Source organism: Mus caroli, unplaced genomic scaffold, assembly GCF_978045245.1.
Source record: "Mus caroli unplaced genomic scaffold, Mus_caroli_1 scaffold_8, whole genome shotgun sequence".
NCBI classification, from domain to species: Eukaryota; Metazoa; Chordata; class Mammalia; order Rodentia; family Muridae; genus Mus; species Mus caroli.
This window is the reverse complement of record NW_028227263.1, coordinates 84,178,715-84,202,329: the sequence shown is the minus strand read 5'-3', so window position 1 is coordinate 84,202,329 and position 23,615 is coordinate 84,178,715.

Sequence of the window (23,615 nt, the reverse complement as noted above, 5' to 3'; positions counted from 1 at the left end):
AAAACTTCCCAAATCTAAAGAAAGAGATGCCCATGAACATACAAGAAGCCTACAGAACTCCAAATAGACTGGACCAGAAAAGAAATACCTCCCAACACATTATAATCAGAACAACAAATGCTCTAAATAAAGATAGAATACTAAAAGCAGTAAGAGAAAAAGGCCAAGTAACATATAAAGGCAAGCCTATCAGAATTACACCAGATTTTTCACCAGAGACTATGAAAGCCAGAAGATCCTGGACGGATGTTATACAGACACTAAAAGAACACAAATTCCAGCCCAGGCTACTATACCCAGCCAAACTCTCAATTAACATAGATGGAGAAACCAAAGTATTCCACGACAAAACCAAATTCACACATTATCTTTCCACGAATCCAGCCCTTCAAAGGATAATAACAGAAAAAAACCAATACAAGGACAGGAACCATGCCCTAGAAACAACAAGAAGGTAATCCCTCAACAAACCTAAAAGAAGACAGCCACAAGAACAAAATGCCAACTTTAACAACAAAAATAACAGGAAACAACAATTACTTTTCCTTAATATCTCTTAACATCAATGGACTCAACTCCCCGATAAAAAGACATAGACTAACAAACTGGCTACACAAACAAGACCCAACATTTTGCTGCTTACAGGAAACTCATCTCAGAGAAAAGGATAGACACTACCTCAGAATGAAAGGATGGAAAACAATTTTCCAAGCAAATGGTATGAAGAAACAAGCTGGAGTAGCCATTCTAATATCTGATAAGATTGACTTCCAACCCAAAGTCATTAAAAAAGACAGGGAGGGACACTTCATACTCATCAAAGGTAAAATCCTCCAAGAGGAACTATCAATCCTGAATATCTATGCTCCAAATACAAAGGCAGCCACATTCATTAAAGAAACTTTAGTAAATCTCAAAGCACACATTGCACCTCATACAATAATAGTGGGAGACTTCAACACACCACTTTCACCAATGGACAGATCATGGAAACAGAAACTAAACAGGGACACAGTGAAACTAAGAGAAATTATGAATCAAATGGATCTGGCAGATATCTACAGAACATTCTATCCTAAAACAAAAGGATATACCTTCTTCTCAGCACCTCATGGTACCTTCTCCAAAATTGACCACATAATTGGTCACAAAGCAGGCCTCAACAGATATAAAAATATTGAAATTGTCCCATGCATCCTATCAGATCACCATGGAATAAGGCTGATCTTCAATAACAAAATAAATAATAGAAAGCCAACCTTCACGTGGAAACTGAACAACACTCTTCTCAATGATACCTTGGTCAAGGAAGGAATAAAGAAAGAAATTAAGGACTTTTTAGAGTTCAATGAAAATGAAGCCACAACATACCCAAACTTATGGGACGCAATGAAAGCATTTCTAAGAGGAAAACTCATAGCTCTGAGTGCCTCCAAAAGGAAACTAGAGAGAGCACACATTAGCAGCTTGACAACACACCTAAAAGCTCTAGAATGAAAGGAAGCAAATTCACCCAAGAGGAGTAGAAGGCAGGAAATAATCAAACTCAGGGGTGAAATCAACCAAGTGGAAACAAGAAAAACTATTCAAAGAATCAACCAATCAAGGAGCTGGTTCTTTGAGAAAATCAACAAGATAGATAAACCCTTAGCCAGACTCACTAGAGGGCACAGGGAAAGCATCCTAATTAACAAAATCAGAAATGAAAAAGGAGACATAACAACAGATCCTGAAGACATCCAAAACACCATCAGATCCTTCTACCAAAGGCTATACTCAACAAAACTGGAGAACCTGGATGAAATGGAGAAGTTCCTAGACAGATACCAGGTACCAAAGTTGAATCAAGATCAGGTTAATGATCTAAACAACCCTATATCTCCCAAAGAAATAGAAGCAGTCATTAATAGTCTCCCAACTAAAAAAAAAGCCCAGGACCAGATGGGTTTAGTGCAGAGTTCTATCTGACCTTCAAAGAAGATCTAATCCCAGTTCTACACAAACTATTCCACAAAATAGAAACAGAAGGTACTCTACCCAACTCATTCTATGAAGCCACAATTACTCTGATACCTAAACCACAAAAAGACCCAACAAAGATAGAAAACTTCAGACCAATATCCCTTATGAATATTGATGCAAAAATCCTCAATAAAGTCCTGCTAACCGAATCCAAGAACACATCAAAACAATCATCCATCCTGACCAAGTAGGTTTCATCCCAGGGATGCAGGGATGGTTCAATATATGGAAATCCATCAACGTAATCCAGTATATAAACAAACTCAAAGACAAAAACCACATGGTCATCTCGTTAGATGCGGAAAAAGCATTTGACAAGATCCAACACCCATTCATGATAAAAGTCTTGGAAAGATCAGGAATTCAAGGCCCATACCTAAACATGATAAAAGCAATCTACAGCAAACCAGTAGCCAACATCAAAGTAAATGGTCAGAAGCTTGAAGCAATCCCTCTAAAATCAGGGACTAGACAAGGCTGTCCACTTTCTCCATACCTATTCAACATTGTACTTGAAGTCCTAGCCAGAGCAATTCGACAACAAAAGGAGATCAAAGGGATACAAATTGGAAAAGATGAAGTCAAAATATCACTTTTTGCAGATGATATGATAGTATATATAAGTGACCCTAAAAATTCCACCAGAGAACTCCTAAGCCTGATAAACAGCTTCCGTGAAGTAGCTGGATATAAAATTAACTCAAACAAATCAATGGCCTTTCTCTACACAAAGAATAAACAGGCTGAGAAAGAAATTAGGGAAACAACACCCTTCTCAATAGTCACAAATAATATAAAATATCTTGGCGTGACTCTAACTAAGGGAGTGAAAGATCTGTATAATAAAAACTTCAAGTCTCTGAAGAAAGAAATTATAGAAGATCTCAGAAGATGGAAAGATCTCCCATGCTCATGGATTGGCAGGATCAACATTGTAAAAATGGCTATCTTGCCAAAAGCAATCTACAGATTCAATGCAATCCCCATCAAAATTCCAAATCAATTCTTCAACGAATTAGAAAGTGCAATCTGCAAATTCATCTGGAATAACAAAAAACCTAGGATAGCAAAAACTCTTCTCAAGGATAAAAGAACCTCTGGTGGAATCACCATGCCGGACCTAAAGCTCTACTACAGAGCAATTGTGATAAAAACTGCATGGTACTGGTATAGTGACAGACAAATAGACCAATGGAATAGAATTGAAGACCCAGAAATGAACCCACACACCTATGGTCACTTGATCTTCGACAAGGGAGCTAAAAACATCCAGTGGAAGAAAGACAGCATTTTCAACAAATGGTGCTGGCACAACTGGTTGTTAACATGTAGAAGAATGCGAATCGATCCATTCCTATCTCCTTGTACTAAAGTCAAGTCTAAGTGGATCAAGGAACTTCACATAAAACCAGAGACACTGAAACTTATAGAGGAGAAAGTGGGGAAAAGCCTTGAAGATATGGGCACAGGGGAAAAATTCCTGAATAGAACAGTAATGGCTTGTGCTGTAAGATCGAGAATTGACAAGTGGGACCTCATGAAACTACAAAGCTTCTGCAAGGCTAAAGACACCATCAATAAGACAAAAAAACCACCAACAGTTTGGGAAAGGATCTTCACCTATCCTAAATCAGATAAGGGACTAATATCCAATATATATAAAGAACTCAAGAAGGTGGACTCCAGAAAGTCAAATAACCCCATTAAAAAATGGGGCTCAGAACTGAACAAAGAATTCTCACCTGAAGAATACCGAATGGCAGAGAAACACCTGAAAAAATGTTCAACATCCTTAATCATCAGGGAAATGCAACTCAAAACAACCCTGAGATTCCACCTCACACCAGTCAGAATGGCTAAGATCAAAAATTCAGGTGACAGCAGATGCTGGCGAGGATGTGGAGAAAGAGGAACACTCCTCCATTGTTGGTGGGATTGCAAGCTTGTACAACCACTCTGGAAATCAGTCTGGCGGTTCCTCAGAAAATTGGACATAGTACTACCGGAGGATCCAGCAATACCTCTCCTGGGCATATATCCAGAAGATGTCCCAACCGGTAAAAAGGACACATGCTCCACTATGTTCATAGCAGCCCTATTTATAATAGCCAGAAGCTGGAAAGAACCCAGATGTCCCTCAACAGAGGAATGGATACAGAAATTATGGTACATTTACACAATGGAGTACTACTCAGCTATTAAAAAGAATGAATTTATGAAATTCCTAGCCAAATGGATTGACCTGGAGGGCATCATCTTGAGTGAAGTAACAAAATCACAAAAGAACTCACACAATATGTATTCATTGATAAGTGGATATTAGCCCAAAACTTAGGATACCCAAGATATAAGATACAATTTGATAAACGCATGAAACTCAAGAAGAATGAAGACCAAAGTGTGGACACTGTGCACCTTCTTAGAATTGGGAACAAAACACCCAGGGAAGGAGTTACAGAGACAAAGTTCGTAGCTGTGATGAAAGGATGGACCATTTAGAGACTGCTGTATCCAGGGATCCGTCCCATAATCAGCTTCTAAACGCTGACACCATTGCATACACTAGCAAAATTTTGCTGAAAGGACCCAAATATAGCTGTCTCTTGTGTGACGATGCCGGGGCCTAGCAAACACAGGAGTGGATGTTCACAGTCAGCTATTGGATGTATCACAGGGCTCCCAATGGAGAAGCTAGAGAAAGTACCCAAGGAGCTAAAGGGATCTGCAACCCTATTGTTGGAACAACATGATGTACTAACCAGAACCCCGGAGCTCTTGTCTCTAGCTGCATATGTATCGAAAGATGGCCTAGTCGGCCATCAATGGAAAGAGAGGCCCATTGGACTTGCAAACTTTATATGCCCCAATATAGGGGAATGCCAGGACCAAAAGAATGGGAATGGGTGGGTAGGGAAGTGGGGGGCGCTATGGGGGACTTTTGGGATAGCATTGGAAATGTAATTGAGGAAAATATGTAATAAAAATATTAAAAATAAAAAAAAAAGACACAAAGACAACCAACAGATTGGGAAAAAACTTTACCTATCCTAAATCAGATAGGAGAATAATATCCAGTATATATAAAGAACTCAAGAAGGTGGACTCCAGAAAATCAAATAACCCCATGAAAAATGGGTCTCAGAATTGAACAAAGAATTCTCACCTGAGGAATACCGAATGGCAGAGAAGCACCTGAAAAAAATGTTCAACATCCTTAATTATCAGTGAAATGCAACTCAAAACAACGCTGAGATTCCACCTCACAGGAGTCAGAAAGGCTAAGATCAAAAATTCAGGTTACAGCAGACTTTGGCGAGGATGTGGAGAAAGAGGAACACTCCTCCATTGTTGGTGGGATTGCAAGCTTGTACAATCACTCTGGAAATCAGTTTGGCGGTTCCTCAGAAAATTGGACATAATACTACCAGATGATCCAGCAATACCTCTCCTGGCCATATATCCAGAAGATGTTCCAACCAGTAAGCAGGAACACATGCTCCACTTTGTTCATAGCAGCCTTATTTATAATAGACAGAAGCTGGAAAGAACCCAGATGCCCCTCGAAAGAGGAATGGATACAGAAAATTTGGTACATTTACACAATGGAGTACTACTCAGCTATTAAAAGGAATGAATTCATGAAATTCCTAGGCAAATGGATGGACCTGGAGGGCATCATCCTGAGTCAGGTAACACAATCACAAAGGAACTCACACAATATGTACTCACTGATAAGTGGGTATTAGCCCCAAAACTTTCGATACCCAAGATATAAGATACAATTTGTTAAACGCATGAAACTCAAGAACAACGAAGACCAAAGTGTTGACACTGTGCCCCTTCTTAGAATTGGGAACAAAACACCCATGGAATGAGTTAGATAAAGTTTGGAACTGTGACAAAAGGATGGACGATCTAAAGACTGCAATATCCAGGGATCCATCCCATAATCAGCTTACAAACGCTGACACCATTGGATACACTAGCAAGATTTTTCTGAAAGGACCCAGATATAGCTGTCTCTTGTGAGACTATGCCAGGGCCTAGAAAACACAGAATTGGATGCTCACAGTCAGCTATTGGATGGATAACAGGGCCCCCAATGGAGGAGCTAGAGAAAGTACCCAAGGAGCTAAAGGGATTTGCAACCCTATACGTGAAACAACATTATGAACTAACTAGTACCCCAGAGCTCTTGACTCTAGCTACATAAGTATCAAAAGATGGCCTAGTAGGCCATCACTGGAAAGAGAGGCCCATTGGACTTGCAAACTTTATATGACCCAGTACAGGGGAACTCCAGGGCCAAAAAGTGGGAGTGGGTGGGTAGGGAAGTGCGGGGGGGGGGTGTATTGGGGACTTTATGAATAGCATTGGAAATGTAAATGAGGAAAATACCTAATTAAAAAAAACTGCATGGTACTGGTATAGCGATAGACAAGTAGACCAATGAAATAGAATTTAAGACCCAGAAATGAACCCACACACCTATGGTCACTTGATCTTCAACAAGGGAGCTAAAACAATCCAGTGGAATAAAGACAGCATTTTTAACAAATGGTGCTGGCACAACTGGCAGTTATCATGTAGAAGAATGTGAATTGATCCATTCCTATCTCCTTGTACTAAGGTCAAATCGAAGTGGATCAAGGAACTCCACATAAAACCAGAGACACTGAAATTAAAAGAGGAGAAAGTGGGGAAAAGCCTAGAAGATATGGGCACAGGGGACAAATTCCTGAATAGAACATCAATGGCTTGTGCTGTAAGACTGAGAATTGACAAATGGGACCTCATGAAACTGCAAAGCTTCTGCAAGGCAAAAGACACCGTCAATAAGACACAAAGACAACCAACAGATTGGGAAAAAATCTTTACCTATCCTAAATCAGATAGGAGAATAGTATCCAATATATATAAAGAACTCAAGAAGGTGGACTCCAGAAAATCAAATAACCCCATTAAAAATGGGGCTCGGAACTGAACAAAGAATTCTCACCTGAGAAATACTTCATATGGCAGAGAAGCACCTCAAAAAAAATATTCAACATCCTTAATCATCAGTGAAATGCAACTCAAAACAACCCTGAGATTCCACCTCACACGAGTCAGAATAGCTAAGATGAAAAATTCAGGTGACATCAGATGCTGGCAAGGATGTGGAGAAAGAGGAACTCCCTCCATTGTTGGTGGGATTGCAAGCTTGTACAACCACTCTGGAAATCAGTCTTGCGGTTCCTCAGAAAATTGGACATAGTACTACGGAAGGATCCAGCAATACCTCTCCTGGGCATATATTCAGAAGATGTTCCAACTGGTAAGAAGGACACATACTCCACTATGTTTATAGCAGCCTTGTTTATAATAGCCAGAAGCTGGAAAGAACCCAGATGCCCCTCAACAGAGGAATGGATACAGAAAATGTGGTACATTTACACAATGGAAAACTACTCAGCTATTAAAAAGAATGAATTTATGAAATTTATATGCAAATGTTTGGACCTAGAGGGCATCATCCTGAGTGAGGTAACCCAATCACAAAAGAATGCAAATGATATGTACTCACTGATAAATTGATATTAGTCCATATATTTAGAATACCCAAGTTAGAAGATACAATTTGCTAAAGGCATGAAACTCAAGAAGAACTAAGACCAAAGTGTGGACGTTGTGCCCCTTCTTAGAATTGGGACCAAAAAACCAATGGAAGGAGTTACAGAAACAAATTTTGGAGCTGAGACAAAAGGATGAAACATCTATAGACTGCCATATCCAGGGATCCATCCCATAATCAGCCTCCAAACGCTGACACTGTTGCATACACTAGCAAGAATTTGCTGAAAGGACCTAGATATAGCTGTCTCTTATGAGAATATGCTGGGGCCTAGCAAACACAGAAGTGGATGCTCACAGTCAGCTATTGGATGGATCACAGGGCCCCCAATGGAGGAGCTAGAGAAAGTACCCAAGGAGCTAAAGGGATCTGCAGCCCTATAGGTGGAACAACATTATGAACTAACCAGTACCCCAGAGCTCTTGACTCTAGCTGCATATATATCAAAAGATATCTTTGTTGGCCATCACTTGAAAGAGAGGCCCATTGGACATACAAACTTTATATGCCCCAGTCCAGGGGAACGCCAGGACCAAAAAGTGGGAGTGAGTGGGTAGGGGAGTGGGGGGAGGGTATGGGGGACTTTTGATATAGCATTGGAAATGTAAATGAGGAAAATACCTAATAAAAAAATTTAAAAACAAAATATATAGCTAATTTTTTTGGACTCTTCATGAGGATTAAATTGAATCTATAGATTGCTTTTGATAGGATGGGGATTTTTACTATGTTAATCTTATTGACCAAAGAGAATGGGAATTTTTCTGATATCATTTTCAATTTCTTTCTTCAAAGACTTGAAATTTTATCATAAAAGGCTGTCATTTCTTTGGTCAGAGTTGCCCCCAAACATTTTATATTACCTGAAACTGTTGTAAACGATCTTGTTTTTCTGCTTACTTCTTAGAACAATTCTCATTTGTATTCCAGATGACTACAGCTTTTTTTGAGGTAATTTTGTATCCAGCTCCTTTGATAAAATTGTTTATCATGTATAGGGGTTCCACAGTTGAATGTTTATGATTACTTTTTCCATTTTTTATTTAATTTTATTTGTAATTCATTTTTACACTCCATATTCTATTCCTTGCCCCTCTCCATCCACACTCTGACTGCTCCATATCCCACACCTCCTCCCTACCCCATCTCCACATGGATGACCCCACCCCCACCCTATCTGACCTCTAAACTCCCTGGGACCTCCAGTCTCTTGAGGGTTAGGGCCTTCATCTCTGAATGAACACAGAACTTGAAGTCTTCTACTGTATTGTTCTAGAGGACTTTATATCAGTTGGTGTAGGCTGCCTTTTTGGTGGTTCAGTGTTTGAAAGATCTCGGGGTCCAGATTAATTAAGACTGCTAGTCCTCCTACAGAATAACCCTTCTTCACAGCTCTTCATTTTTTTAATTGTGTATTTCTTTCATTTACATTTCCAATGCTATCCCAAAAGTCCCCCACACGCTTCCCCACCCACTCCCCCACGCACCCACACCCACTTCTTGGCCCTGTCGTTTCCCTGTACTGGGGCATATAAAGTTTGCATGTGCAATGGGCCTCTCTTTCCCGTGATGGCCAACTAGGCCATCTTTTGATACATATGAGCTAGAGTCAAGAGCAATGGTGTCACCATTTGGAAGCTAATTATGGGATGGATCCTCGGGTATGGCAGTCTCTAGATGATCCATCCTTTCCTTACAGCTCCAAACTTTGTCTCTGTAACTCCTTCCATGGTGTTTTGCTCCCAATTCTAAGAAGGGGCAAAGTGTCCACACTTTGGTGTTCATTCTTCTTGAGTTTCATGCCATTAGCAAATTGTATCTTATCTTGGGTATCCTAAGTTTCTGGGCTAATATCCACTTATCAGTGAGTACATATTGTGTGAGTTCCTTTGTGATTGGGTTACCTCACTCAGGATGATGCTCTCCAGGTCTATCCATTTGCCTAGGAATTTCATAAATTCATTCTTTTTAATAGCTGAGTAGTACTCCATTGTGTAAATGTACCACTTTTCTGTATCCATTCCTCTGTTGAGGGGCATCTGGGTTCTTTCCAGCTTCTGGATATGATGAATAAGGCTTCTGTGAACATAGTGAAGCATGTGTCCTTCTTACCGGTTGGAACATCTTCTGGATATATGCCCAGGAGAAGTATTGTGATATCCTCCGGTAGTACTATGTCCAATTTTCTGAGGAACCCCCAGAATGATTTCTAGAGTGATTGTACAAGCTTGCAATCCCACCAACAATGCAGGACTGTTGCTCTTTCTTCACATCCTCAACAGCATCTGCTGACACCTTAATTTTTGATCTTAGTCATTCTGACTGGTGTGAGGTGGAATCTCAGGGTTGTTTTGATTTGCATTTCACTAATGATTAAGGATGTTGAACATTTTTCTGGTGCTTCTCAGCTATTCAGTATTCCTCAGGTGAGAATTCTTTTCAGCTCTGAGACACATTTTTAATGGGGTTATTTGATTTTCTGGAGCCCCCCTTCTAGAGTTCTTTATATATATTGGATATTAGTCCCCTATATGATTTACATTAGGTAAAGATCCTTTCCCAATCTGTTGGTGGTCTTTTTGTCTTATTGACGGTGTTTTTTGCCTTGAAAAGTTTTGCAACTTTATGTGGTCCCATTTGTCAATTCTCAGTCTTACAGCACAAGCCATTGCTGATCTATTCAGGAATTTTTCCCCTGTACCCATGTCTTTGAGGCTTTCCCCTACTTTCTCCTCTATAAGTTTCAGTGTCTCTGGTTTTATGTGGAGTTCCTTAATCCACTTATATTTGATCTTAGTACAAGGAGATAGGAATAGATTAATTCGCATTCTTCTATACATAACTGCAAGTTGTGCCAGCACCACTTGTTGAAAATGCTGTCTTTTTTCCACTGGATGGTTTTAGCTCCCTTGTCAAAGATCAAGTGACCATAGGTGTGTGGGTTCATCTCTGGGTCTTCAATTCTATTCCATTGGTCTACTTATCTATCACTAAAGGAGTACCATGCAGTTTTTAATCACAATTGCTCTGTAGTACAGCTTTAGGTCAGGCATGGTGATTCCACCAGAGGTTCTTTTATCCTTGAGAAGAGTTTTTGATATCCTAGGTTTTTTGTTATTCCAGATGAATCTGCAGATTTTCCTTTCTAATTCGTTGAAGAATTGAGTTGGAATTTTGATTGGGATAGTATTGAATCTGTAGATTGCTTTTGGCAAGATGACCATTTTTACAATGTTAATCCTGCCAATCCATGAGCATGGGAGATCTTTCCATCTTCTAAGATCGTCTTTAATTTCTTTCTTCAGAGACTTGAAGTTCTTATCATACAGATCTTTCCATTCTTAGTTAGAGTCACGCCAGGTTTTTTATATTATTTGAGAATATTGAGAAAGGTGTTGTTTTTCTAATTTTGTTCTCAGCCTGTTTATTCTGTGTGTAGAGAAAGGCCATGGACTTGTTTGAATTAATTTTACATCCAGCTAATTTATTGAAGCTATTTATCAGGCTTAGGATTTCTCTAGTGGAATATTTAGGTTCACTTATATATACTATCATATCATCTGCAAAGAGTGATATTTTGATTTCTTCATTTCCAATTTCTATGCCCTTGATCTCATTTTGTTGTCGAATTGCTCTGGCTAGGACTTCAAGTACAATGTTGAATAGGTAGCGAGAGAATGGGCAGCCTTGTCTAGTCCCTGATTTAGCGGGATTGCTTCCAGGTTCTCACCATTAACTTTGATGTTGGCTACTGGTTTGCTGTAGGTTGCTTTTATCATGTTTAGGTATGGGCTTTGAATTCCTGATCTTTCCAAGACTTTTATCGTGAATGGGTGTTGGATTTTGTCAAATGATTTCTCCGCATCTAAGGAGTTGATCATGTGGTTTTTGTCTCTGAGCTTGTTTATATACTGAATTACATTGATGGTATTCTGTATATTGAATCAACCCTGCATCCCTGGTATGAAACCTACTTGGTCATAATGGATGATTGTTTCGATGTGTTCTTGGATTCGGTTAGCAAGAACTTTATTGAGGATTTTTTGTATCAATATTCATAAGGTAAATTGGTCTGAAGTTCTCTATCTATGTTGGGTCTTTTTGTGGTTTAGGTATCAGAGTAATTGTTGCTTCATAGAATGAGTTGTCTAGAGTACCTTCTCTTTCTATTTTGTGGAATAGTTCATGAAGAACTGGGATTAGATCTTCTTTGAAGGTCAGATAGAACTCTGCACTAAACCCATCTGGTCCTGAGCTTTTTTTTTTTTTTTTTTTTTTTTTTTTGGTTGGGGGACTATTAATGACTGATTCTATTTCTTTAGGGGATATAGGACTGTTTGGATCATTAACATGATCTTGATTAAACTTTGGTACCTGGTTTTGTCTAAAAATTTGTCCATTTCATCCAGGTTTTACAGTTTTCTTGAGTATAGCCTTTTGTAAAAGGATCTGATGGTGTTTTAGATTTCTTCAGGATCTGTTGTTGTGTCTCTCTTTTCATTTCTGATTTTGTTAATTAGGATGCGTTCCCTGTGCCCTCTAGTGAGTCTGGCTAAGGCTTTATCAATTTTGTTGATTTTCTCAAAGAACCTACTCCTCGTTTGGCTGATTCTTTGATTAGTTATTCTTATTTCCACTTGGTTGTTTTCACTCTGAGTTTAATTTTTTCCTGACATCTACTCCTCTTGCATGGATTTGCTTCCTTTTGTTCTGGAGCTTTTAGGTCTGTTGTCAAGCTGCTAGTGTGGTGTGCTTTCTCTAGATTCTTTTTGGAGACACCCAGAGTTATGAGTTTTCTTCTAAGAAATGCTTTCAGTGTGTCCCATAAGTTTGGGTAAGTTGTAGCTTCATTTTCATTAAACTCCAAAAAGTCCTTAACTTATTTCTTTATTCCTTCCTTGACCAAGGTATCATTGAGAAGACTACTGTTCAGTTTCCACGTGAATGTTGGCTTTTGATTATTTATTTTGTTATTAAATATCACCCATAGTCCATGGTGGTCTGATAGGATGCATGGGACAATTTCAATATTTTTGTATCTGTTGATGCCTGGTTTGTGACAAATTACATTGTCAGTTTTGGAGAAGGTACCATGAAGTGTTGAAAAGAAGGTATATCCTTTTGTTTTAGGATAAAATGGTAGATATCTGTTAGATCCATTTGTTTCATAATTTCTGTTAGATTCACTGTGTCCCTGTTTAGTTTCTGTTTCCCTGTCCATTTATGAAAGTGGTGTGTTAAAGTCTCCCACTATTATTGTGTGAGGTGCAATGTGTGCTTTGACCTTTACTTAAGTTTCTTTAATGAATGTGGCTGCCCTTGTATTTGGAGCATAGATATTCAGAATTGAGAGTTTCTCTTGGAAGATTTTATCTTTGATGAGTATGAAGTGCCCCTCCTTGTCTTTTTCGATGACTTTGGGTTGGAAGTCGATTTTATTTGATATTAAAATGGCTACTCCAGCTTGTTTCTTCAGACCATTTGCTTGGAAAATTTTTTTCCAGGCTTTCATTCTGAGGTAGTGTCTATCTTTTTCTCTGAGATGAGTTTCCAGTAAGCAGCAAATTGTTGGGTCCTGTTTGTGTAGCCAGTTTGTTAGTCTATGTATTTTTATTGGGGAGTTGAGTCCATTGATATTAAGAGATATTAAGGAAAAGTAATTGTTGCTTCATATTATTTTTGTTGTTAAAGTTGGCATTTTGTTTTTGTGGCTGTCTTATTTTAGGTTTGTTGAGGGACTACCTTCTTGCTTTTTCTAGGACTTAGTTTCTGTCCTTGTATTGGTTTATTTCTGTTATTATCCTTTGAAGTGTGGGATTCGTGGAAAGATAATGTGTGAAATTGGTTCTGTCAACGAATACTATAGTTATTTCATCTAAAGTAAGTGAAAGTTTGGCTGGGTATAGTAGCCTGGGCTGGCATTTGTGTTCTCTTAGTGTCTGTATAACATCTTTCCAGGCTCTCTGGCTTTCATAGTCTCTGGTGAAATATCTGGTGTAATTCTGATAGGCTTGCCTTTATATGTTACTTGATCTTTTTCCTTACTGCTTTTAGTATTCTATCTTTATTTAGTGCATTTGTTGTTATGATTATTATGTGTCAGGAGGACTTTCTTTTCTGGTCCAGTTTATTTGGTGTTCTGTTGGCTTTTTATATGTTCATGGGCATCTCTTTTTTTAGATTTGGGAAATTTTCTTCTATAATTTTGTTGAAGATATTTGCTGGTCCTTTGAGTTGAAAATCTTCATTCTCATCAACTCCTATTATCCGTAGGTTTGGTCTTCTCGTTGTGTCCTGGATTTCCTGGATGTTTTGAGTTAGGATCTTTTTGCATTTTGTATTTTCTTGGATTGTTGTGCTGATGTTCTCTTTGGAATCTTCTGCACCCGAGATTCTCTCTTCCATCTCTTGTATTCTGTTGCTGATGCTCTCATCTATGGTTCCAGATTTCTTTCCTAGGGTTTCTATCTCCAGCGTTGCCTCACTTTGGGTATTCTTTATAGTTATTGTGTCTACTTCCCTTTTTAGGTCTTGGATGGTTTTATTCAATTCCATCACCTGTTTGTTCGTGTTTACCTGCAATCTTTAAAGGACTGTTGTGCTTCCTCTTTAAGGTCTTCTACCTGTTTAGCAGTGTTCTCCAGTATTTCTTTAAGTGAGTTATTAAAGTCCTTCTTGATGTCCTCTACCATCATCATGAGATATGCTTTTAAATCCAGGTCTAGCTTTTTGAGTATGTTGGGGTGCCCTGGACTGGGCAAAGTGGGAGTGCTGGGTTCTGATGATGGTGTATGGTCTTGGTTTCTGTTAGTAAGATTCTTACATTTACCTTTCACCATCTGGTAATCTCTGGAGTTAGTTGTTATAGTTGTATCTGGTTAGAGATTGTTCCTCTCATGATTCTGTTCTCCTCTATCAGCAGACCTGGAAGACTAGCTCTCCCCTCTGAGTTTCAGTGGTCAGAACAGTCTCTGCAAGCAAGCTCTCCTCTTACAGGGAAGGTGCCCAGATATCTGGTATTCGGACCTCCCTCCTGGCTAAAGATGAAGGCCCAAAACAGGACCTGTCCCAGAAGCTGTTTTGTTTTGGCCTGTCACAGAAGCTGTTAGCTTCTGTAGTCCACACTCTCACCTGCACAGACTATTCTCGGAGGGATCCGGGAACCAAGATGGCTTCCCCAGGTGCTCCTGCAAAGCCCTCCAGGGATGGGCGGACACCTATCCTCCTGCCAGGAAGGTGTCCGAATGTCTGGAGCCTGAAAAGGGGGCTGCCTCAGAAGCTCTGTGGCTCTGGACTGTCCCAGAAGCTGTTAGCTTCTGTAGTCCACACTCTCACCTGTGCAGACTACTTTTGGCAGAGTCCTGGAACCAAGATGTCTTTTCACAGCTTCTTTCAGTCTTCCCTAATTCAACAACAGGAATCAGCTGCCTCTGTCCATTGGTTGGGTGCAAATAACTGCATCTGACTTTTTCAGCTGCTTGTTGGATCTTCCAGAGGGCAGTCATGACAGATTCTTTTTTGTGAGCATTCCATAGCCTCAGAAATAGTGTCAAGCCTTGGGACCTCCCCTTGAGCTGGATCCCACCTTGGGCCTATTCATGGTTCTTCTCAACTGAGGAATCTCAAATGTCTGAGAAACAACAAAAGAAATGTTCAAAGTCCATAGTGATCAGGGAAATGGAGATCAAAACGACCGTGAGATTACACCTTACACCAGTCAGAATGGCTAAGATCAAAACCTCAGGTGAAAACACATGTTGGAAAGGATGTGGAGAAAAAGGAACACTCCTCTATTCCTGGTGTGATTGCAAACTGATACAATCACTCAGGAAATCAGTCTGGATGTTCCTCAGAAAACTGGAAATAGATCTACCTGTTTAGGATTCTTTATGTGTACTATCATATAATTTGCAAATAAGAATACATTGACTTCTTCCTTTCATATGTGTGTTACCTTCATCTCATTTGATTTTCTGAATGATCTAGCTAAAACTTCGAGAACTATATTGTGTAGATATGGAGAGAACAACCTGTTTTGAATTTCTTTTCATTAAATTTAAAATAGGATATAGGCTTGCTGTAAACTGCTTTATTGTCTTCAGGTATATCCCTCATATACCCTGTCTCTCCAGAACTTTTACCATAATGAAGTGTTGGATTTTGTCAAAGGTATTTTCTGCATCTTCTGAGATGATAATGTGGATTTTTCCTTTGTTTATTTATATGACAGATTGCATTTATGATTTTGTATATTGAACCATCTTTGTTTCTTTGGGTTGGAGCATACTTGTTCATGATTAATAGTGTTTTTGATGTGTTTGTGGAGTCTGTTTGCAAGCATTTTGCTGAATATTTTCCAGCTATGTCCATAAGCTGCATATTTCTATTCATGTTCCTGACCCTCTGGGCTTCTCTCCTGTCTTCCCACAAACCTGAACCTGCCCTCCTTTTGACCCTCCTGCTTCACCCAGGTTGTAATATTTTTTAAGTTGTAATTTAATTTAAGTAATTTAATGTAATTTAAGTTGAGTTGTAATATTTTTTCTCTAGACATTGTATGGTTTACACATCAGGGTAACTGAGGCCTCATGAAAAAAATTGGGTATTGTTCTTTCTATTTCTGTTTGGTGGAATAATTTGAGGAATATCAGTATTACTCCTTAGGAAATCTAGTAGAATTCTAGTAGAATTCTGCATTAAAACCATTTGAATCTGGAATTCTTTCCTTTGAGAAAGATTTTTAGTGGGAGTTTCTATTATGCTAGCAGTTATAGGTATGTTTAAATTTCTTATCTGATCTTGATTTAACTTTGATAAGTGCTAGCAATTGTAGATCAGTATCCATTTCTTTAAGATTTTTCAGTTTGGTGAATTTTTTTTTTTCTTTTTTATCATTTGTTTTGCAACAAGCTCAATCTATTGTGAGTTCTTGGGTGTCTGCTATTGTCCTGAGACCTGAGCGATGGGCTCCTCTTGGAGTCTTTCATTTGGGGGCTCGTCCAGGATCTGCTTGACCACCCACGTCTCTGAAGACCCACTTGGAGGTGAGATTTTTTGTCTAAAAATATTTCTGTAAGCTGGCAAGGTTCAGTGCTGAAATTTGCAGCCACTACATTTCGTGAGAAATGGAGACCTGTGCCTCGGTATGAGACACTGAGTGTGAACAGCAGATGTGCCGGAATCTCTGGCTGCTGCTCACTCTGGGGAACACCCCGAGTGAGGGGAAGGACTCCAGGAGTCCGTCTGGGGCAGGGAGTGTACTCCCTCAACCTTCTGCATTTCTGAGTTGGTTTTGTCTCTCCATTAGAAAACAGGCATCTGTCAGTGTGTGTATGTGTGTTTTCTGTGTGTTTGTTTCATGTTTTACGTGGTGTAAACAATGGGGTAGACTGTAATGACCCCCCTAAGTTTGACTTTAGACACTGGACTGAAGTTAGATCAAGGGCCCATAATCTTTTAGTAGAAATTAAGAAAGGACCTTCGCAGTCTTTTTGTGCCTCTGAGTGGCCCGCTTTTGATGTAGGATGGCCACCGGAGGGGACTTTTGATTTGACTCTTATTTTTAAAGTTAAAGCCATTGTCTTTCAGAGTAGACCTGGGTCCCACCAGATCAACAGCCTTACATTAATGTTTCGCAGGACCCTGTTCAGAATCCTCTGCCTTGAATCAAACCATGGATTCCCCAGCGTAGGTCAGGCTCCCGAGCCCTGACTCTGTGAGAAACAAAAACGAAACCACAGGCTCCACTCAAAACAGAGCCTCCTCTTCAACCCACAGCTCCCCCCAAGATCTATCCTGAAATTAAAGGGCCTCCCGAGTGACCAGAGTCCCCTCCCCCTCCTCCCTATCTTCTGCCTCTGCAGGTCCCTGTGCCCAGCTCTGGGATTGCTGCCAGTGCAGTGGGAGGACCTAAGGCTGGGACCCGGAGCCGACAATCCCAGAGTCCCCCAGCAGATAGAGTTCCTGACACTACTTCTGCTTTTCCTTTGCGAGCTGTGGGTGACCCGCCCACAGACCCGCAGTCTCTGCAGACCCTCCAATATTGGCCTTTCTCATCAGCTGATCTGTATAATTGGAAAGCTAACCATGCCTCCTTTTCTGAGAATCCGACCAGCCTTACGGGACTGGTAGAGTTTCTCATGTTTTCTCATTAACCCACTTGGGATGATTGTCAGCAGCTCCTCCAGGTTCTGTTTACTACTGAAGAAAAAGAGCTCATTCTCCTGGAGGTTTGGAAAAACGTTCCTGGAGTGAGTGGAGTCCCAACCAACCTACCTAATGAGATTAATGCTGGGTTCCCTCTGGACTGGCCAGATTGGAACTACAACACGGCTCAAGGTAGGGAGAGGTTGGCAGTCTACTGCCAGGCTCTGGTCGCAGGTCTAAAGGGAGCGGCGAGACACCCCACCAATTTGGCTAAGGTAAGGGAGATGATGCAGGGCCCTACCGAGCCCCTGTCTGTTTTTCTGGAAAGATTAATGGAAGCTTATAGACACTATACTCCTTTTGACCATACCTCTGAGAGTCAACAAGCCGCAGTTGTTATGGCTTTTATCGAGCAGTCAGCATCAGATATTAAGAGGAAGTTACAGAGACTAGAAGGATTATATGCCATGGCTTTACAAGATTTAGTTAAGGAGGCAGAAAAGGTGTATCACAAGAGAGAAACAGAGGAAGAAAAGAGAGAGAGGGAAAAGCAAGAAGAAGAATAGAGAGAGAATAAGAGGGAAAGAAGACAGGAGAGGAATTTAAGCAGGATTTTGGCCACAGTAGTAGGGGAATGTGAAGGAAGGAACAGGCCAGAGAATAGACAGACAGGGTACCTGGGCAACAAGGAACCGAGACCTGAAAGAAGAAGATCTGTCCAGAAGATTTTAGAGAAGGACCAATGTACCTATTGCAAGGAAAAAGGACATTGGGCACAGGAATGCCCAAAGAAGAAGGGAAGGGCCCCTAAGGTCCTGACTCTGAAAGATGACGAATAGGGGAGATGGGGCTCGAACCCCCTCCCCGAGCCTAGGGTAACCCTGATGGTGGAGGGGACTCCCATGGACTTTTTAATTGATACAGGGGCAGACCATTCTGTGTTGAAACATCCACTGGGAAAATTAAAAAATAAAAGAACCATAGTGATTGGAGCCCCTGGTCAGAAACAATACCCCTGGACCACTGCACGCACTGTAGATCTGCGGAAAGGCCAAGTGAGTCATTCCTTCTTGGTCATTCCTGAGTGCCCCACACCTCTTTTAGGAAGAGATCTTCTAACTAAATTAAAGGCCCAGATCAGATTTACCCAAGAAGGGCTGAGAGTAAGTTGGGAATCTTCCACCTCCGTAGTCTTAACCCTGCAGCTTGAGGAAGAATATTGATTGCATGAAGGCATAAAGCAAACGGAGGTGCCAGACCTAAAAGATTGGTTGACTGCTTTCCCTAGAGCATGGGCAGAGACTGGAGGCATGGGAATGGCTGTCAGAGTTTCCCCTATGGTTGTGGGACTGAAGACAGATGCAACCTCTATAGGAGTGTGATAATACCCAATGAGCCATGAAGCAAGAGATAGAATCAGGCCACATATTCAGAGACTATTACAATTAGGTATTTTGGTAGCTTGCCAGTCACCCTGGAATACTCCTTTACTGCCGGTAAAGAAACCTGGCACAAGTGACTACCAACCAGTCCAAGACCTGAGAGAGGTCAATAAGAGGCTCCAAGACATTCACCCAACTGTTCCTAATCCCTATAACCTCCTCAGCTCACTCCCTTCAGAGTGAAAATGGTACACAGTACTTGATTTAAAAGATGCTTTCTTTTGCCTGCAGTTACATCCCTCCAGCCAGCCCATATTCGCCTTTGAGTGGAGAGATCCTGACACTGGACAAATGGGACAATTGACCTGGACGTGGTTACCCCAGGGGTTCAAAAACATCCCCACCCTTTTGGATGAGGCTCTACATCGAGATTTAGCCTCCTTCTGAGCTGAAAACTCCCAGATAACTCTGCTTCAATATGTTGATGACTTGCTCCCTGCTGCAACCACAGAGAGAGAATGCTGGCAGGGGACCAAGAGATTGCTAGCAGAACTGGGTGAGTTGGGTTACTGGGCCTCTGCTAAAAAAGCCCAGCTATGTCAGATGGAAGTAGTCTACTTGGGATATACCCTCCGGGATGGAAAACGGTGGCTGACAGAGGCTAGAAAAAGGACTGTGACTCAAATACCACCACCGGCTACTCCAAGACAGGTAAGAGAATTCTTGGGTACTGCTGGCATCTGCAGACTTTGGATACCTGGGTTTCCAACACTGGCCACCCCCTGTACCCCCTGACCAAGGAAAGTGGGGAATTCAGATGGACATCAGAACATCAGAAAGCCTTTGAAAATATTAAGGAGGCCCTGCTGACTGTGCCAGCCTTGGCATTGTCAGATCTAACCAAGCCCTTCATCCTCTATGTTGATGAGAGGGCAGGGGTGGCCAGAGGAGTTTTTACTCAGGCTCTAGGGCTGTGGAAGAGGCCGGTGGCATATTTGTCTAAGAAGCTGGACCCAGTGGCCAGCGGATGGCCCACATGTTTAATGGCCTTTGCTGCAGTAGCCCTACTCGTTAAGGATGCTGACAAATTAACTCTGGGACAGCAAATAACTATGGTAGCCCCCCACTCTCTTGAAAGCATTATCCGCCAGCCCCCAGACCGATGGATGACAAATGCCTGGATGACTCACTACCAGAGTTTGCTCCTCCTGCTATTCTCAACCATGCCACCTTCCTGCCTGAAACAGATGATTCCTTACCCATTCACTGCTGTGCAGACATCCTTGCAGAGGAAATTGGGATCCGAAGTGATCTATGTGACCAGCTGTGGCCAGGTGTTCCAAACTGTTACACAGACGGAAACAGTTTCCAAGTGGAAGGTAAGAGGATGGCAGGGGTGGCGGTGGTAGATGGTCAGTGAGTTGTTTGGGCCAGCAGCTTGCTAGATGGTACGTCAGCTCAAAAAGCTGAATTAATTGCCCTGATCCAGGCCCTTTGGATGGCTGAGGGGCAGTCCATCAACATTTACACAGATAGCAGGTATGCTTTTGCTACAGCCCACATCCACGGTGCCATCTATAGAAAAAGAGGGTTGCTGACATTAGCAGGCAAGGACATAAAAAATAAAGAGGAGATTCTGAGCCTCCTTGAGGCTATTCATCTGCCTGCCAAAGTGGCCATTATACATTGTCCTGGACATCAAAAAGGACACGATGCTGTGACAAGGGGAAATAACATGGCTGATGTTAAAGCTAAACAGGCTGCACTCGGCCCTAAGATACTGCCCTTCAGGTCTCAACTGATAGAACCTCTCCAGAAACTTGCTCTGCCAGAACTGGAACTGTGCAGCCAGAGTTTTTAGTATACCCCTGAAGATATAAAACTAATGGACAATTTAGGGTTTACTGCAAAAAATTCACAGGGCCAACGAGCAGCTAGTAATGGTAAAATAATATTACCACAAAAAGAAGGGAAAAGATTTATTGAAAATATACATCGGCTGTCCCACCTGGTAGCCAAACACCTGAAAACACTGGTCAAAGCATCTGGTTTTTATGTTTTAAGACTCTCTGATTTTGCAGAAGCAGTAGTTAAGAACTGTGTACCGTGTGCCATGACTAATCCAGGACATTCAAGATATCCTCCAGGGAGAAGACTACGAGAAGATCGCCCTGGAGCCTATTGGGAAGTAGATTTTACTGAAGTAAAGTCAGATAAGTATGGTAATAAATATCTTTTAGTTTTTATAAATACCTTTTCAGGATGGGTGGAGGCCTACCCAACAAAAAAAGGAACTGCCAATGTTGTGGTTAAGAAAATCCTAGAAGAAATTTTTCCACGGTTTGGAATACCTAAGGTAATAGGGTCTGACAAATGGACCCACCTTTGTTGCCCAGGTAAGTCAGGGACTGACCATCCAACTGGGGATTGATTGGAAATTACATTGTGCTTATAGACCCCAGAGTTCAGGACAGTTAGAAAGGATGAATAGAACTCTAAAAGAAACCTTGACTAAATTGACCATAGAGACCAGTAGGAATGACTGGACAGCCCTCTTTCCCTTTGCTTTGTTCCGTGTTAGGAACACACCGGGAAAATTTAAGCTTACTCCATATGAAATCCTGTATGGGGGGGGGGGCTCCCCTGCTCACTGAAGTATGGAGAGTGCTAGATTTTCTAGAATTTAACCCTGGTCCTTCATTGTTTACACGCACGAAAGCCCTAGAAGTGGTCAGAAACACCACCTGGCAGCAGCTCAAGGAGGCCTACGAACCAGGAGATTTGATGGTACCACACCAGTTCCAGGTGGGAGATACAGTTCTCATCAGACGACATCAAGCTGGCAATCTAGAACCTCATTGGAAAGGCCCTTACATCATGCTACTGACCACCCCCACTGCTGTCAAAGTAGAAGGCATCTCTGCTTGGATTCTCGTCTCTCACGTAAAGAGAGCTCCTGAAGAACTTCAAGATGAATGGGAATTGGAAAGGACTGATAATCCTCTTAAGTTATGCCTACGTCGTCGGCGCCATTCTGAAAGAGAAGAGTAACAACCCACAACAGCCTATGACTCTCACTTGGCAAATGTTATCCCAATTGGGAGAAATACTATTTGCCACCTCAAAATTAGAACCTCCCGGGGCATGGTGGCCAACCCTGTATTTTTGCCTCTGCCAAATCATTCCTGTGGCCGGGAGTACTCCCCCTAATGCTGTCCAAAGCTATGGGTTCTATAGCTGCCCCGAGCACCTTAAGAGTTCCTGGTGTGGGGGGCCTAGGTGGTACTTTTGCAGTCAATGGAGTTGTGTTACCTCAAACGATGGAGATTGGAAATGGGCCATTGAGCCCTCTGGGGATGGATTAGAATTTTCTTTTCAAAATAAGGGGCCAGGCAAGCGTGCAGTAATGGGGCTATACAGAAATCAGGAATGCAAGTCTACAGACTTAGACCGTGTGAAACTGCAATTCACAGACATGGGAAAAAGATGTGCTCTTGCCCAATGGATTGGAGGCATGACCTGGGGAGTCGTGTTCTGCAATTATGGTAGTAGACCTGGATCATTTGCTCCATGTCCATATAAACATTGAAAGTCCTCCGGCCCTACCAGTAGGCCCTAATAAGGTGCTTCCTGAGCCAAACTGACCTCTTCTCCCAAGATCGGCCCCAACCTTACCTCACACCCAAAAGACTCACCAAATGTCTTCCCCACAGAAAAACTTTTTGAGTCCTGTTCTGTACTCTATAGCCCCAGAGCAAGTTGTGCTATCACCCACCCGACAAAGACTGTTAGGCCTCCTCCAAGGAGCTTTCTCTGTGTTAAATGGTACCAATCCCAATGCCACCAAGTCTTGATGGCTGTGTCTAACATCTGGACTTTCCTATTACAAGGGGATGGCAGTAATGGGAACTTATAATAATACCACCAGTCATGATCACTGCAGTTGGGGACGTAGCCACACACTCACCCTCACTGAAGTGTCTGGCAAAGGCACATGAATAGGAAAAGTGCCTCTGAGTCATTGACATTTGTGTAATGTTACCTATAAGAGCCCCCAGACCAAATTGACTTATTATTTGTCACCTGGTCCCAATAAGTGGTGGGCTTGCAGCACTGGATTGACCCCCTGTGTATCGACATCAGTGTTCAACGACATTAGAGACTATTGCACCCTGGTGCAGTTAGTGACCAGAGACATTTACCATTCCTCAGAAACGTTTGTTGATGAGTTTGATAGACAGCTGACTCGCCTTTGCAGGGAGCATGTGACTATGACTTTAACTGTGCTCTTAGGGGTAGGAGAAATAGCAGCAGGAATCGGAACTAGAGCTGTGACCCTAGATAATGTGCCCGGCTATTATAGTCAGTTAAGACAAGCAATGGACACTGATATTGCGGCCCTAGAACAGTCTATCACTAAGTTAAAAGAATCTTTAACATCCCTGTCAGAG